The sequence below is a fragment of the Myotis myotis genome, unplaced genomic scaffold (assembly GCF_014108235.1).
Source record: "Myotis myotis isolate mMyoMyo1 unplaced genomic scaffold, mMyoMyo1.p scaffold_m19_p_13, whole genome shotgun sequence".
In the NCBI taxonomy this organism is placed as follows: domain Eukaryota; kingdom Metazoa; phylum Chordata; class Mammalia; order Chiroptera; family Vespertilionidae; genus Myotis; species Myotis myotis.
In genome coordinates, this window is record NW_023416317.1 from 46,696,568 (window position 1) to 46,710,731 (window position 14,164).

The window sequence follows — 14,164 nt, forward strand, 5'->3', positions numbered from 1 at the left end:
AATCTGACAGGCTTTAGAGACACACTGGCCTGAGTTACAATCCTAGCTACATGCCATCTGGTAATGCTATTTTTCGTACTCCTTGCTGCATCACCCGCTAGCTGCCCCATCTTTCTCTCTCATTCATGGGAGAATTCAGTACCTGGCTTACTCTATATTCCTGTCCTTGACACTGTCAGCATGTTCAGTGTCTTTAGCATCCATACTGATGACTCATCCAATACCATGGCCACTCCGTTCTGACCTCATTTTCATTCACCTTTTAATTTCCGAAATAAATGATGGAACTAGATAGTGCCGGCCACTATTCTAGATGCAAGGGCTATAGGAGTAATGGGATAGACATGATCTTCCCCCTCGTGGAATTTATAAAGGTGGAAAGGTGCAAAACTAAGCAAGCAAACAAAAAAATCTTGTCTTGACGGTTGCTATTAAGTGGAATAAATGACCTACTCTGGATAGAGAATAGGACTGAAGGTTTGAATTTGCACAGCAGGGTGAACAAAGTCCTCTCTGAGATGATGAAATATTGAATAGAGACTTGAAAAATGAAAAGAGATTGACCATGCAAAGAGCCGGGGGAGAAACAATTTAGGAAGAAGAAACCAGGAGTCCAAGAAGGCTTTGGGGTAGTGATGAGCATGGAATGTCCAAGGAATAGACAATTGGCATGAGTTGCTTAAGCAGTGAGTGGAGAGGGTGGTACTGGATGACAGGAATTTGTGAGGTATATGTGTGTGCCTTTCTTGATTTGGTTGTTTGTATCTTATGTGCACAAAATTCAATTGATCTTCATCTTAGTGTATTATACTCTAACTTTGCAAGTCTGTGGCTGCTCTCTTTAAAATTTTTTAGTATATTATTTTCCCATTTTATCTCCAAATTTCCAATTCCCCTACCTCCCATAACTTCCATTTTTGTACATTTATCTTTCAAATATATTTATCTTTTGTATATATTCTTTCATTCTGCTTTCCATATATCCACTTACATACATGTATCCATGTGTGTTGTATTTTAAAGTACTTGAATTCATGATATTATTTAGGTTAATGTATAATTGCTGTTTATTACTATCATTTAAAAAATGAATGAATAGATGAATATTTTTAAATGACTCAGTTTTAATCCCTCACACGATAAATGATCAGTCTATGCAATTCTCATAAAATCTTTTTGGGATCCTCAAAAAGTTCAAATACTGTCCTGAAATGAAACATTTGAGAATGGTTGCTCTCAAGAATGGCCAGCTAAAATTGGGGAGAAATCTGAGGATTCTAACTTCTTTTTGAACATAAAATTTATTTGCTTTTCTTCTCTCTTTTATCCTTTCCTTTCAGAGGTTCCTATATCTCAGACAGTAAAGCAGAGAGACAGACAGAGCCTGTGCTCCTGAATACATTGTTAAGCTGCTGACTCAACCAGCCCCAAAAGCCGGAGCGGCTCCGGAAATGCTTCCTGTTATGTAAGTTCATAATTTTCTCTGATTTGAGATGGTTGTTCATTTCAGGTGAAAACAAGGAAAGCTGAGAGAGAAAGTGTTTCAAGTATCCAGGAGCAATTGACTCTGAGATGATGAGCCCTGAAGGCTGTCCTAGAATTTGGCAACCCAAGGCCATAGGTGACCTTGACAGGCCATTTTCAGTGTTGCAAACCGGGTTAACGTGATGTCTGGCATACCTACGCTCCTGCCGTAGTTCCTTTGTCTTTTTTTTTTTTTTTTTGTCTCCTTTGTCTTCCTTCCATACCAGACCACAAAATGCTGGGGTTCTTCTCACCTTAGTCTGGGTTTTCTTCTCGTTATATTCTTTTATTTTATATATCATTCTTTCCCAAAGATCTAAATCTCATTTTATGTTGCTCTTGCCCCAGATTGATATTTCCAGCCCAGATCTCTCTCTCTGCATCCACATTCACATATCCAACTGCTCACCAGCCATCTCCAGCTGAACATTCCCTAGACATGCCCGATTTAACCTGCTCAAAGCGGATGTCCTGATCTCCCCACCCTGCCTGCCCTGCTCCCTTCCCTCAGCTGTCTCTGTCTCAGCTCACACAAGCCCCATGTACCCAGCTGCTTGAGCCAGAACCTAACCGTCACCGTTGATTCCCCTCGTTCCCTCTCTCCCTGATTCTAACCATTAGGAAGTTTTATTGATCCAATCTGCAACATGGAACTGAAGTCTAGTCTTCTCTCCTTGTGCAGTACCATCCCCTTGATGTTAGCCATATCACATTTCTTGCCTGCATTATTACCAAAGCCTCCCAGCTGGCCCTCCTCTATTCTTGCTCTATTTCCATTCTTTCTCTCCTCCACCCAGAAGACTGCTCTTCTAAAAAAAACAAAAACAGAAACAAACAATGCAGATCATGGTACTCTTCCTACTTTAAGTCCTTCAACTGCTTTTGTCTCTATTATAAAATCCAGACTCCTTCCCATAACCTAAGGGCCCTGCCTGCTCGGGCCCCTGCTATTTCCATATTGTGTCGGTCCTCTCATCCCTGCTCGCCTCAGTCTAGCTTATACCGATCTTTTAGTTTCTTGAACAATTTGCTTATTCTACTTTGGATGCTCTTCTCACCTCTCACTGCTTGGAGACCTACTTCTATCCCTTTAAATCTCAGCTAAATGTAATTTCTTTAGCAAGGCATTTCCATCTATTTCACCTAAAATCAGTTTGCCAAAGTGTTATCTCCTGCTGAGTTCTTTGTTTGGTTTGATTATTTTTTAAATTTATTTTTTTGTTTGTTTCATAGCATATATAACAATTCAGTCACTATATAAAACTATTTCTAAATACAGTGGGGCCTTGACTTACGAGTTTAATTCGTTCTGAGACCGAGCTCGTTAAGGAGCTCGTTAAGGAGCTCGTTAACTCAAATTACTCTGTCAACTCAATGCAAAAAATCAGCGGAGAGACAGCTGGTATCTCAAAAAACTCATTAGTCGGGACACTCGTAAGTCAAGGCCCCACTGTATTTTGTTTTTGGCTGCCCAGTAGAAAGGGTCTCACAGTTGCTAAGTTCTCTCAGGTGAAAGGTGGTCCCATGATGGCCTTGGCTCCCTTATAAAGGACCAAGAATTTGCTTCTTAGAAGAGTTCAGTAGCTCTTAGTTACCCAGAGAAAAAATAACCAGAGAAAAACACCAGAGGCCATGCTGACTCTTGGAACACCAGAATAATTATTTTTGAACTTTCCCAACTGAACCCGTAAGAGATTTATTTAATAATGTTAGATCCTTTTAAGGATTCAGTCTTTTGTCATGGATTTACTGGGCATGTTACTGAACCACATGTCTTGTGACTCCCCATTCTGATTTTTAATAACAGTGAATCGATAACCTTGTGCCCATTCTTTGAAGGCTGCAGCTCAAGTGTATCTGAGAGGGCCCCCAGAGGGAGGGGGGAGAACAGGGACCCAATCCTGGGATTTCAGTGGCAACATTTGATGGACACGGTTACGTCAGTGGTGGGGATGCTGAGCTGATATCTACACAGTCAGATGATAACAGACTCAGTGAATATTTGAGCCCCGAGTGCCCACCTCCTCTTCTGGCATCTTAGCAGAACAGGAATTTGGATGATGGAGCTCTAGGGGGATCTCCGTGTTGGGATGTCCTGGAAGACAAAACCAAAAGCAAGCCGTCCTTCCTCTTGGTAGCAAAATGTTGATAATCTTCATAGAAAAGAAGAGGAAAATGTCCTTGGCGGTGCCAATCCTGGAGGAGGGGCTAGGAAGGAACTGTGGCCCAATGTCCTATGCAGCTCCTGAGGCAGCAGTTCCTACCCCTGAGAGTCATTGGCTGCAGGCTGTACCTGGGGCAGGCAGGTCCTTGGGCCCAGGGCAGTTCTCTGGAGAAGGGACAGCTGTGAGCAGTTAGCAGCCAATATTCACAGCAGCTGAGGCACCCATATAAAAAAAGGACCCGGATGGGGCCCTGACATAGCCACGATAGCCCCTGTCCCCGGAGGGGTTGCTCCTCAGCCAATTCCACCTTTCCTCCTTGTCTGCAGACCTCTCTTGGTCCCTTGGCTACTCCAGGTAGAGCTCCTTTAGGAGAAAACTTGGCCTTATCCCCTTTTCCCCTCTCATCCCCGGAAGCTGGCACCATCCTTAGCACAGAGGAGGTAAGAGTACTGTTCCTTGGTTTCCTAGGTCCCTGCCTCAGGGATCGTCCTTCTCTATGCTCTCCCTGTTGCCCTCTGTTCACTTCACAGACTCAGGTCAAGGTCATTGACTAAATCATGATGTTGGGAGACTTTGAGGAGTCACATGTGAAACGTGGGCAATACTCAGTAGAATTGAGATCCTTCAGCCTTGTTTTTTGGTTATATATGCCTTTAAAAAGTTTATTTAAAGCAAATTGTATGTTAAATTTCTCCTTCCTACCTCCCAAATGGCACAGTGGAAGACAATTTTGCTGTGCCCCTCTTGGAGAGAGAAAAAAAACCTAGGAGATCCTAAAGCAGAGTAATTATTTCCATCAGCAGGAACTCAGCACTGTGTGTCTGAACCGCAGAAGTTCTTGGAGAGCCTGGCTGTTTAATTCATTTAAATGCCATTTGCATGTATTCGGTGCTGAGAGGATCACTTTGGGAATTTGCAATGAAAGAGAAGTCAATGGAGAGAAAGGAAAGAAGTGACAGAGACTCAGAAGGCTGGGGAGTGGGTGATATTTGAGAGGTTTCAGTGTTTATTAGCAACCGCTCGGGAGCCTAGGAAGACGCTCAGCCTGACACCTTGCACTCCCCACTAGGCTCCTGAGCCACGGAGAAGCCAGCGAGACACAGGGTGTGTCAGGCTTTTGGAGACACGCTGTGATCACTCGGGGTGAGTGAGGGTTGCGTCACAGCCTCCCCAGGTGAACATTTCTCCTTGCCTGTAAGAAAAGCAACTTGGGGAACTGCATAAACTTTTCCTGGCTGCCCCTAGGGCTCTGCAGCTGCAAGGTGATGAGTGAGTGAGTGCGCCCATCAGACAGCCAACTGATGGGCTGGGGGGTCTGTGGGGCCATGTGTCATTCATCTTATGTAACTGGCACTTCAGGGTAAAAGGAGGTACAGTGGGGCCTTGACTTACGATCGTTCAGAGACTGAGCTCGTTAAGGAGCTCGTTAACTCAAATTACTCTGTCAACTCAATGCAAAAAATCAGGGGAGAGACAGCTGGTATCTCAAAGAACTCCTTAGTCGGGACACTCGTAAGTCAAGGCCCCACTGTAAAATGAGTCTTCCAGGAGCTTCTAGACTCCCCTTGTATTCTTTCCCCCATGTCAGTGTCCACAGGTGTCTTCCGTCTACACTCAATTGCTCCATCTGAAGATTGTTTTCACAGTAGGATTTTATTTTTAAATGAAATTCAGACGTGTAAGCACCTCTATGGGCGAGGCCCTTGGCTATTGATGGGGACTCAGATTACAGTTCTGTAGGGGAGACAGACATGTTAATAGATGTGGGCACAGGACAGGTGGTATTAGAAAGGAAGGCGCTCTGTGCAAAGGCTTGGAAGTCTAAACACCACCAGCGTTCAGGGCTGGCCAAGCAGTTTGAGAAGGGAGTCGGGGTGTATGGACTTGGCTTGAGGTGAGGATGTGGCTGAAGAGCTTGGCAGTGATCCTGCCATAAAAGGCATTAAGATCATTCATATGAAGGGACAAAGGTGCATTGAGACTTCAGTGTGATGTTTCTCAATCGTAATTGTAATTGCTGGGAGTGGGGATGAAAATTAATGACAACTCCCAATGGTGGGATTTTTGGAGGCAAAACACTAGTAGGGGTGTTTTTTCTTGAGCAAGGAAGTTTCCCTCGCTCCTACTTTAGGCTGCTTCTGAACTAGCTCTGGAATATATCCACTTGGATATATTCACCATAGGTTTGCTGAGCCACTTACTATATGCTCAGAATAATATATGTGGCTGAGAAATACCAGTGTCCCAGGTCATGGAGTCCATTGGGCCAGAGCTCTACTCGCTGCCAGGACTAACTGCCCATCACGCCTGGCTTGGCGTAAGCCGGATTCATTCTTAAGTCTCTAAGGCTGCAGTGTATCCATGGCACGTGCTCAATAAAGGTTTCATCATTGAATAACTAGTACATACAAAAATCATTTGTGAACAAAAGTTACAGGAGAGTCATTTGCGGGTCTAACTTTAATAATTATCTTCTGGGCCAGGCAAGTGTAGCTCAGTGGTTGAGCGTCGACCCAGGAACCAAAAAGCCATTGGTTGATTCCAGGTCAGGGCACATACCTGGATTGCTGGCTCGATCCCCAGTAGGGGATGTGCAGGAGGCAGCCAATAGATATTTCACTCTCATCAGTGTTTCTATATCACTATAGAAAAATCAATAAAAACATATTTAGAAAAACACACCTATCTTCTGGAATTTGGGAGTGTGGGGGATTGACCTAAGCTGAGCAAAAACAATCTGATCGTGCTTCTTTCCTGAATGGTTTTGGAGTAAGCCTCTTTTCCACATCTGTAATATAAGAGATTTGAATCAGCACTCCTGTAATGTCCCTTCCAGTTCAAATGTACTAATATTTTAAGTCTATAAATAGGAATCTCTAAGAATTCTGGCTTCCAAGACATAAAACACTGTGAGCCCTGAGGATTGTTGCAAGATGCCAAAGACCCCAAAAGAGTACACGGAGCTGAGAATCCACGTTTACCTGCTTAAAAAGTGCTTGTTTTTATTCCTTGTAAAATATAGATGGAAAAACCTGCTGTCTACTCTGGGGTGCCATGGCAATTAATTAGTTAATGTTTGTGAGGTACAAAAGGAACAGAAAGTGCTGCATGTAAAAAGTCATATAAATGCTAAGTGTTATTGTTTTCCATCTGATTCTCCCCCTTTCGATTTCAGTTGCATTTCAGAGCAGTCATAACAGCGTCAGTTGGGGCTCCTCTGGCTAATTATGCTGCCAATAAAAGGGGAAAATTCCCTTTTAAATTTCCATTTTAATTTCTCTCTGTCTCTGACCCCCCTTCTCTCTTTTCTCCAGTGTGCTGTTTAGAGTTGCTAACTACTCAGGGGTCAGTAAAAGTGAGCACCTTCTGTTTTTTTCTCCACACTCATTGCAGTCTGTGAGAGACCGACATTCTTCCAGCAAGTTAGCAAATGCTGCTCCAGGGCTTTCCAGGCAAAAGTGATGGAGGATAGACACACAGATCAATAGCCCAGGTGGGTCTCTACCTCCCAGCGCCTCCTATCTGTGTGGGAAGAGCAGAGGCCCCGCCCCCTCTCCTGCCACAGGTGGCCACTGTTCAAGGCACAGTGTGACCACTTTGGGGAAGGCGAGGCGATGATGTTCCTGAGGAGCCATGTAATAAACTATGGCATAATTGATACAAAGGCAGATGCCTCTGTATATCAGTTATCTATGGCCATGATAATGCCATATAACAAACCAACCTAAAACTTAGTGGCTTAAAATGGTTAAGTATTTAATTAGCGTAAGAGGCTGCAGGTTGATGATTCAAACCTGGCTCAGCTGGGTGTGTTCTTGTGGTTGGGGGTTAGCTGGTTATTGGCCAATGTAGGCTATCCTTGGAGGGGATGGCTGGAGGGACTTAGCTCTGCCCTGCCGTCTCTAATTCTTCAGTTGGCTAGCTGGGGCATGGCATTCTTTGGACAATGCAGAGGTGCCAAAGTGGAAGGGCAATCTTCAAGGGCTCTCAAGGTAGGTGGTGGGATACAGGCTCTGCTTCTTTGATGGGAGGGATGGTAAAATCACACTTCAAAGGGTAGAAATCGGGGCTACTAATGCAACCAACGTATCACAATGTGCTTCAGCCCCACACTTTCTAAATCTCTGGGGATCAGGACATTTGTATTTTTAACCAGGAAATGTTCTCATGCTCAGTGAAGTTTGAAAACAATTGAACCTAACCAAAGAGCAGCAGAAGGTAAGATTATTGGCTCCCTTGTGGGCTTTACCCCAAATACAGTGGGGCCTTGACTTACGAGTGTCCCAACTAACTAGTTTTTTGAGATACCAGCTGTCTCTCCGCCGATTTTTTGTATTGAATTGATAGAGTAATTTGAGCTAACGAGCTCCTTAACGAGCTCCTTAACGAGCTCGGTCTTGGAACGAATTAAACTCGTAAGTCAAGGCCCCACTGTACTCCTCACTCTGCAGGCTTTCCCTTTCCTCATATCCAGGAGAACTGAGTCACAGCATGTGCACTGTGACTCCTGTGGAGAGGGGGGTGAATAATCCATTTGACTGGGACCTCGGTGAAGGTCTTAAGAACTTGGTTGGCAGCCCTGGCAGGCTGGGTGAGACTTCAGGAGAAGGAGGCAGGGGAGTGGGAAGAGCAGAAGCTCAGAGGCAGCAGAGCTAAAAGGATGTTGGGGTATGGTGTGGTCTGTGGGAGAGAAGCCTGGAAAAGTAAACCAGCTGGGAAATGAGGAAGTCAGTGGTTAGCTTATGTCTGGTCCTATTTTGGGGAAGTCTGACAATGAAATCAGTGTAGAGGATGGAAAACAAGTGCCAAGGACTAAAATAGGGCTTCTGCTTCCAAAACCGGGCCTCATGTCCATGAGGATCTTTCCTGCGAAACTGTTGTTGAACCAGCATGCCTTGGGGGACAGAGTCTTAAAGAAATGAAGCATTGTTTTGTCCCTCACTGTTTTGTGAAGTACAGTTGGTGAGACTCGTTCTTCCTCTGTCTTGGTGGCTGATCCAGGTGTACTGCATGACTGCTGCAGTCACTCTTGGCTCCTGCAGGGTCCTCTGGTTAGTATCTCAATGTCTATTTCCTGTGTAGGGGTCAAACTTTGAAGTTGGTTGAGTGTGATGCATTTTCCATTATGCATCTTCCATTTAGCCAGCTAAAGGCTGCTGAAGACGACAAAACCTGAGGTCAGGAAAAGAACGTGGCTGCCAATTTCTTGCTTCCTGTGACTCCAGTGTCTACTCTCACTACTCCAACTTGTTAATGACAGTTTAAGTCTAGGATGTAGAGGGAGGGACAGGTAAGGGGTGCAGGTAAGGGGAGCATCTCACTTGGCTGGTACTGGTATGAACTGGCTGGTCTTCTTTCTGACTCTTCCTCTTAGGTTGGGTTCAAAGAAGTGAGAAGAAGCTGGAAGGGGAAGGAGTGGGTTTCAGAGCTGGGAGCCGAACCCTTGTACTGTGACCTTGGCTCAGCTGCCACTTGTTAGGAGAGTAGAACGTGTGCTTGTGAAAGGACTCATGGCTCCAGGGTGTATAGTGTGAACCTTATTCTTTACTGTCTCCCCCCCCCCCCCCAAAGTGTCCTGTTACATGGGCAGAAGTGGTCAATTTCCAAGCCAGATAGCTCAACATGCTTCTCGTTCAGGAAGCTTTCTTGACTTCTTCATGTCGATTTAGGTGGCTGGGCTCTCTTCGGATCCCTGTGAAGAACTTTCTTGATTATTTTTGTGCTTCCTGCCCCAGACTAGGAAGGCAGGTTTGGGACCTTCTTGTTCCTTGTTGTGCATCTAAGGCCTACATCCACCCTGGCGCATAGTAGAGCTCAGTGACTGTTTGTAGATCTCAGTGACTGTAGGTGAGCAACTAGGCCAGCTGGTCCTTCTGCTCTTGCTTTCCTCCTGGCATTGGGGCTCCAGCTTGAGCATGATTACATGGGGCACCTCCCTCACCCAGGAGACTTTCTAGCTTCTTGGGGAGGCACCAGCACGGGTACTGGTAATTGGAGCTCTAATAGCTTTTGGCCTAAGTTAGTGGACCCTCATAGCTTCTCTGATCTGGCTCCTTTTTCTCCCTGAAACGTGGAGAATGAGCTGAGTAAACGTAAAATGTACTCACCAAGACAGCTCAGTATCTAGAATTGCAACATGCCTTGAATCCTTCCAAGTTTTGGCTAGTGTCCCTCTCTGGGCTGCTTCACCCTGATCTCAGTACCAGGCTGTGAACACACACCTTGTGCGGGGCCCTGTGGCTGGAACTCTGTGCAGGGAGGGAAATGGACTGGCTGTTGAGAGCTGGGTGAGCCCAGCAATTTCAGGCATGGGGGAGGGTCTTGGGGGGCATGGTGACTCATCTAGGACAGGCTTCATTGCCCAGGATGCCCTTTCCTTGCGCTAAGCAGAGCAGGGTGCTTTAGCTGGATCACTGCATCTCCCCCCAGGAGGCAGCTAGCAAGGGTGGGAGGTGAGTGACACAGATGAGCTGCAGTGATCCCATAGAAATGGCGAGGAGAGACAGCTCCAAGATAAATCGTGAGATATAAGAGAGTACAGATGTCACTAGACTTGTTGGGGTGAGGGTAGAAGAGGACAGAGCAGAAAGGATTAAGATGAAATCCCAGGGAGGCTCAGAGATGCAGAGATATAGTTATTAAAATCCAAATAACTATATGCAAATAGCTTTGTGGCTTTTTCTTAAATTCATATTTTATTTGAAACTCACCAACTTCTGGTTTTAATTGTTTCATTGGTTATATTTGTCCTTGATGAGAAATTTTGCAAATGAGACTAAATTCCCCACTAATGATATTTCTCAGTTGCTGTGATCATATTTTTTCACTCAGGGTAACAGGAAAGTAGGCTGGTCAGAGTGGTGGTGGCTGTTGGACTTTTCAAAACCTAAGGAATTCAAGAGTGGGAGTGAATGACCTCCATGGGAATGATTGCTGCACGTGTGAGGGCAATGCTTGTTCTTTTGTCTAAGTCCCTTCATTCTTCCCTCCTTTCATTCATCAAACATTTATTGAACATCTACTGTGTACCAGCTGGGATACACAGATAAACAAGACAGATATAGTCCATATCTATGCAGTATAGATACTTTAAGAGCTGAGAACCTGAATTTATTCATTTATTTGTTCAGTAAACACCCATGGAGTGCCTGATATTTGATCCTCTCTGTGCTAGGCATTGGAAATACAAGGGTGAATAAGAGAGATATTGCTTTTGCCTTTGTGCAGGGTATAGTCTGGTGGGGAGAGACGTCAAGAAAAGAAGGTCATAAAATAAAAATATAATTACATAGTTTGAAGGATGCTTAGCGATCCAGTTTGCATGGATATCTTTTTCTCCTTGGCTTCAGTTTCACGAATATGTTCCACCTTGAACTATGGAAACGCACATTTCCATAGAATAATTTGTGTGTGTATGTGTGTGTGTGTGTGTGTGTGTAACAAAGAAAGTGTATATTTCCTTCTTCATCCATTCTTAGGAGGGATCAGCTTCCTGCGAGAAGCACGAAGCTCAAGTTAATGTCCTGTGTCCTTGCTATTCACTCCTCATCACCAAGAAAACCCAGGGGTCAACTGGGGAGCAGATTTAATGTGCTATTGAGATGGGGCCCTTGAAGACTGTGTTGTGGGAAAACCAAACTGGGGGGAGGGAATTGCAGCCCCAGTTGGGGCTTGTGCCCTCAGTGATTTTGGTGGTTTTGTTATATTCCCAGTGGCTCCAGTTCTTGCCTGGAAACCTGAGTTCAGTGCCTGCCGGGACAAGGTTCTGACATCTTATGTCAGAAGGAGGGTAGGAAGAGCCACAAACACCATTTATTTTTCGTGTCTGTGTCACAGTGATCTAACCTGCACATACAAGAGATTTACATACACAGCTCTTCTCAAACACCCAATAGTAACAAATAGAAGCCTCTCAGACACCATGCTCATGCCCACTCCCCATAATCCCAACACACCTTACAAAGCAAGTTTGGAGCCTCAAAGACGTCAGGCACTTACACTTTCTGGCTGTCGGTCTCTCGACAAGCCTCTTCTCCTTTCTTCCTCTGTATACAATGCTGATCTCACAGGATTTTATGAGCATTTAATGACATATGAACCATAAAAATTATTGTATAATCAACAAGCCACTGAACTGATGGCTGTTTTTGGTTACATAAGTAATGGGTCCTTGGCTCTCACTTCTGAAAAAATAGAATGCTTGGGGGATTTGTGGACTTTGTCTTCTAAAGATGTCACAACAGCATCTACCCTGGGCTTCCTCAATGTGACCCCCATGCCCTGCCCCAAGGAGTGTGGCTTATTGCTCCATCCCCTTGGCTCTGGGTTGACCCATGGCTGCTTTGACCAATGACCCATGGCTGCTTTGACCAATGACTTTGACCAGTGACCCTGCGTCAGTGCTGGGTATGGCCCTTAGCCGGCCTGGCAGTTTCTGTCTCCTGCCTCTTGGAGCCAGCTGCCGTGTGAGAAGTGTGACTGTCCTGCGGCTGGCAGAGGATGTGCCCCACAGGGAGACAGAAAGGCCAAGGAGAGAAAGGTGTACCGGATGTCACATGAAGAAGCCATGCTGGAAGGGGATGTTCCAGCCCCAGCTTCCTGACTTCCCAACCAAATTCCCGAATTCCCAACCCACTGAATCATGAAAAAAATAATGGTTGTGTTAAGATGCTCAGTATCGGGGGTAGTGGGTAACCCAGAAATACAAAACCAAACAGTCCTTTATTCCCCTTCCAGGTTGCTGTGTCTTTCCCTCGAGGCCTTGCTGATTATGTTGAATTGAGAAAAGCACAAGCTTTTCCAGCCCAGATGGTCTGGTGTGTGAATCATGACTCAGCCACCTATAAGCTGTGCATTCAGGTAACACTTTGAACTTCAGCCTTCTCACCTATTGTTGGGCTTTATAAGACTTCCTAGGGGTAGAATGAAGCTTCAAGGAGCCAACCCAATTGGAAGTGACTTGCAGCGTATTTGGCCGTTAGTATATTGTCAGGTCCAAGTTGGGAGTCAAAGAGGCTTAGGAGGCTCACTGGGACAGCTGCCGGTCAACCTTGCAGCCCTGGTGAGGGGAGTTCCCAGCAGTACTTGAGGATGATACATTCTGGGACCTGCTTTCAGGATGTGCTTTTAATACAGCTCATAACTGCTGAGTACCTGCTACAGGTGCCAGACTCTCTCTAACCTCTGTTATCTCTTTTAATATAACTTCCGTAATACTTATTTCTATTTTGCAGATGGGGAAACAGACGCAGAGAAGCTGATGTGGCTTGCCTAAGGACCTATGCTAGCTATGGCGGACTTATGGTAAGAAAGCAGGTTCCTGGACACAAGTCCAATATGATTTGAGGCCATCACTTAGAATTTTCAACATCAGCACAAGGTGGAGAAGATCAGAGAGTCTTCAAAGAGGCATATAATTTAAATTTTAAAGCATTGCAACTGGTGCCTCCTTGAATGACATACGAATATTGAATTCTTTTACAGCTGCAAACGCCAGACGTTTACTCTTTCCAATTGATCGTTCATGGCAAAATAGGCTTAAGTGGCATCTTATTCCTTCCGTTTCCAATTGGAGGTTCTGTTTGGAGCATGTGCGTTCCTCTGTTCTGGAAGTTTTTCTTGACAGAAGCAGAGAGGTTTTTGACAAACAACTTTAATATTCTTTGTGTCTGTGTGGCTGGCTCTAATAATCCTGCAAGCTTACAAGGTCACTGTGAAGATTAAATCTGAGTCATCGGAGGCAGATGTTGACACATCATTATTTAAATCCTGAGCTGCTGAAGGACTCTTATCCCCATGAGCTATGACTCAGTGTCCAAATGAACACCCCACATTCCACACAGCCCGCTGAGCAGGGACTCCTGACTCTGTTGGGGAAACAAGTTTGCCTTTCTCTGTGTGATGACAAAGCCCGTCTTTCTGTTGTACTAGTAGAAGTGTGGTGTAAACGGAATGAGTGTGTTTCAGAAGATCTGCTCTCTCTCTACCACTTGCTGTGGGCTTTGTCTTTTCACCTGTTCTTCAGAGCCCTTTCTTTAATTTGTGCTTACACATTTATTTCTTTATGTAGTAGAGTCTATTATCTTAAGTGTCTAGCTTAATACAATTTTACAAATGTATACTCTAAATAAGCATCATCCAGACCAATGGATGAGACATCTTCACCACCTTTTGTCCCTTTCCAATCAATAACCTCTCAAAGTTATCACTATTCTGACTTCAGACACCATGGATTAGTTTTGTCTGTTCTAGAATTTCATGTAAAAGGAATCAGACGACATGTGCTCTTTCGTAGTTGGCTCTTTCGCTGAGAAAAATGCATATGAGATTTTTTTGTGGTGTTGTGTGTATCGGAAATGTGTTCCTTTTCATTGATGAGTAGTATTCCGTTGTATGGTTTTGTCACAACTTGTTTATCCATTCTTTTGTTCATGGACACCTGGGCTGATTCCAAGCTTTGGCTATTGTGAATACAG

General features: G+C 44.7%; 1 long non-coding RNA gene across 1 annotated transcript; it reads left to right on the plus strand.

Moving 5' to 3' along the window:
- Positions 1–1,347: 1,347 nt before the first annotated feature.
- Positions 1,348–12,985, plus strand: LOC118668554. Its single transcript, XR_004971684.1, has 3 exons — positions 1,348–1,465; positions 12,426–12,548; positions 12,923–12,985. It is a non-coding gene; the product is annotated as an uncharacterized LOC118668554 (long non-coding RNA).
- Positions 12,986–14,164: the final 1,179 nt, after the last annotated feature.